The 4,102-nt window shown below is 32.7% G+C and overlaps 1 pseudogene; it reads right to left on the reverse strand.

Moving 5' to 3' along the window:
- Window positions 1–2,415: 2,415 nt before the first annotated feature.
- The window catches only part of LOC115236252, an 11,216-nt pseudogene continuing 9,529 nt past the window's right edge, over window positions 2,416–4,102 (reverse strand).

Below are 4,102 nucleotides of genomic sequence, written 5' to 3' on the forward strand. Positions count from 1 at the left end.
CAGATATCATAGAATAAAGAGAAATAGGTCGGACTGAATTGAGATTCAGATTTTATCCCATTTTAGCTTAATTATAATAAATCAACGGCACACACGCCTATATAATATTATAAATATAAACACTATCTGTCGTGGGGGAATATAATGCTTACATGCCGATTCATTTACGCATCTCATTGTGCATGCTAATAGCGCGTGAAAAAAAAAAAGAAACGAACGAGTTCAACTGCATGTCCTGGCAGCAGCAGTCGTTTCATTACGTTTTCATTGCGGAAAACGGTGGCCACGCAGATGTCGACCACTTGCTATCTCGAGGATGACGATCCGGGTGAAATCTATTCCTTCTGTTTGTCGCCACAGGGTGCCACCATCGGGTAACGCATCTCGCTATCGTACCCTGTGCCCCATAGCCCCATGTTCGGCACAAGTTCCCCTGCTTCCCCTAATTCACGTAACGACGCAACACGCCGCCGATTCTTTCGCAATTATGAGATGCATTGAGATATAAACGCGCCCCCGCCGTCAAATGTGCAATCGGCCAATTATGATTGCTGCGGTAACTCTTTGACGAGAATGTAAGACCAAAGAAATATTTTTAGATTAAATTAAATACATTTTTAAATTAAATATATTTTGTATATTTAAACAATAATTAAAGAAAATAGTTTAACAAGAAATAATGAATAGAATTGAATGAGATTGATCAGATTTTTTAATTTTAGCAAAGTACAAATTTTAACTCTTCCTCTCTCTCTCTCTCTCATCATTATAAAATTTATTTTAATGTTAAAATTTTTAAAATTATTTTATTTTAAGAACGGAAAAAAGCAAATTTATGTCTTTTTAATATGTGTGATATAATAGAATGAAGAATATTTTAAACTCATGATTTTTCTCATGCTTGATATGAAAAAATAAATCTGCGGGCAAAGTTTTGTTAAATCACCGTTATATCAACACGAGAAACTCTTTTACGCAAATTGAATTGAATTTAATAGCATGAATGTTTCCTGTAAATTCGTATTTCTTTTTCCCACGGCAGCGAATGTGTCCCCGGGGTGTCTTTCACGCGTGTTACGATTGCTCTTGCATCAACCCTTCGTTCGCTAATGATGTCATTAAATTCCCACATACATTCGAGCTTAGTATTTTCTCTTCTCTTCACTTGAGCATTTGATCGAGTTCTCGACTGTGGCTTTCTAAAGCATCTTTTTCTTTGAATAGCAATGATGTTTTCCGAAAAGCGAATAAAGGACAAATTTTCCATCGGCCATCTCGTCACGGTATCAAGTCGGGGTATCGATTACTTCTCCATAGACTTCGCACAGACTCCGCATTGTTGTTTTTTCTCGGCTTACTTTTAGGCCGCTAAGCGCTCGAATCTGTTCGGAGAGAGACTAGCCGCTTCTCTCTTTTAAAGGGTACAATACATATGTTCGCATTGCGCGCGTGTGAAAGAAGGGAAATGTGAGAGGTAAAGAGATGACCTAAATAAACAACGATACGGGTTATTGGCAATGAACTTCGGAATTGTGTCGGGTTGATTCCTCGAGTCAATTCGAAAGGGCGCTCGTGAACTTTCATCAAGACGCTCAAATTTGTACTCTTATTCACGAATAGCTTACAATTAATATCTTTGATTTATAAACAATATATAAAACAAAAAATCAATGCCTTCGTAATCCAGAGGCTATTAAAAAGTATTGGATAGATTAGTATAGACGTTAAAAAATATTTACACTTGTGAAAATAAGAAGCTTATTGTGAGAGAATATGAAATAATCTTTCTTGTACTCTTTTAGCTTCTTATTTTTAATATATTATTATTATTTAAAATATAAGCTATACATATGTTGCTTACAATATTGTAGGAGAAGCTTCTTTAAATAACACTTTTAAGTTTTATTTTTTTATAACGTGAATTTAAATGCATTTTTGCTTATAACTCTATCAATCTAATACTGCAAGTAACTACGATGCTCACTTTCACCCTTGTCACATCAAGATATTATACGTTCTCTTTGCGCGGAAATCTTACAATATATAATCTAGTAATATATAATCTGTTACAATATTCAATCAAGCATTTTCTTATAATTATTAATAACAACGCATTATATATCGCTTTATCACAATAATCATACAACCCTATATATCATTAATATCACTATGAATCGATAAAATAAAGAGAAATAGTTCTCTTATTTAATTATCAATTAAAAATATAATTATATATGTACATATTTTTCTATTTAACATTTTCATAGCTAATGCTATGCACTTATTGATACTCCTATATATTTTATCATGGATTATAAACAAAGTCTAGTTCTCTCTGTAATAAAAAATCATTTCTGTCTTCAAATATGTAAAATTTCAATTATTATATATCACGCACTTTTACATCTTTGGATATTCTTGGCTCACAAGCTTTATTATAATCCAAGTCATATACTAATCTTTCTATTTTTCAAAAAATGACTCGGTTTTATGATATCAGCAGACTCGATGTTAATTATTGACAATAATTTCCCACTCGGACTCACTCTCGATCGTTCGTCGAAAGTGCGGTAAAAATCGACATTGACATAACCGGATTTTCTCTTGTGGGTATTCACGTCCTGTGCATCGTCGCATTTAACTGGATTGATAAGATAAATTTTGCTGATATTCGTTTTTGCTTCTTCGTGTTCTATGCTATTCTCGCGATTTTCGTCAGCGATTTTCGTAGGATCACAGTAAACCATATCTTTCTCTGAATTATTATCGTTACACGTAATCGAAGACTCGTTTTTCGATTGACTGATCGCCTTGTCGGATTCCGTCGTGTATCTGAAATTCTGTTGTCTCGACGATTTTCGGCCAGAGAGAAGGACACGGTCGATATTTGTAAAGGGCATCTCAAAACAAAGGCTCCATAGGGCTGATAGTATCATCGTGAACATCAAATTGGCGGAAAACGCGCGCAGCTGACAAAATAAATGAGAAAACTTATCAGTGTCCCTTTTTCATTACTACATATGATTTAATTATGTCGTGCATATAATATCGTATAAGATAAGCACTGGACATGACAGGATTAATATTTGTATCGTATATAAATTAAAAAATTTAAATTAAATCAAACGCAGCGATAAAAATTTTTGAAGAAAAATTGTTAATTATGTTTGCACATAAACGATGATATATACTTCAAAATTTGAATTATTTTTCTATCTTTACTTAAATCTTATTATTTATTATTATTTTACTTTATTTTTATCATGTAGATTTTTATAGAAAATTTAAATTATGATAAAATTATTATTCTTTCCTAATTATCATTAATTACTATCAGATATCGCATTTTTTATATGAAGATAAATGTGTTATGAAAAATTCTTATCCTAGCAATAACTTAACCAATCATTTTTATTTTGATGTACATTTATCTTTATTACTTCTATTAAGATAGTTTTAAAAAAATGTTTTGATTTCTCTTACTCACCACATTTATTGATGTTAAATTGCCGGTGGTACGAGCGGCTCCGATATCGAATAGTAAGAAAATATAGTGACATAAATAAGCGCAATAAGACAATTTGCTCAGCGGTATCCACCCGCGCCAAGAAAGGAAGTGATTTACGGGACCTTGAAAAAATGAATAGCAGTATAAGCAGAGAGAAGTGTCAGTAGATGCTGATGTTGACATAATCCGATTTAGTGATTATCTCGTGAACGCGCACGTTTTAATTACCTGCATAACCGTGCACGCAGCAAAAGATGATCCAAGAGACTGATAACGCGAAGGTCTGTCGATGAAAACCCGCATAAAAACTTGCTTCCAATCTATTATATACGTGATCTTCAAAGTACATGGCACGTGGTCCGAAAATGGCCGAAAAACCGATGAGAATGGCAATCAGCCAACCGCAAATCACATGCCTCTGTGCATAAAAAACATATGACATATGATGATTTTTTTATAGTAATCTATTTCATTTTTTCTCAAAATTTTAAGTATACATATAAAGACGTATTATATGTCTATTAAAATATTTTATATAATGTATATATAATAAGTCTTACATAAAAAAAAAAAAATAATTTTAATCTGTGGGGG

The sequence above is a fragment of the Formica exsecta genome, unplaced genomic scaffold (genome assembly GCF_003651465.1).
Source record: "Formica exsecta isolate Colony F162 unplaced genomic scaffold, ASM365146v1 scaffold247, whole genome shotgun sequence".
Classification (NCBI taxonomy): Eukaryota; Metazoa; Arthropoda; class Insecta; order Hymenoptera; family Formicidae; genus Formica; species Formica exsecta.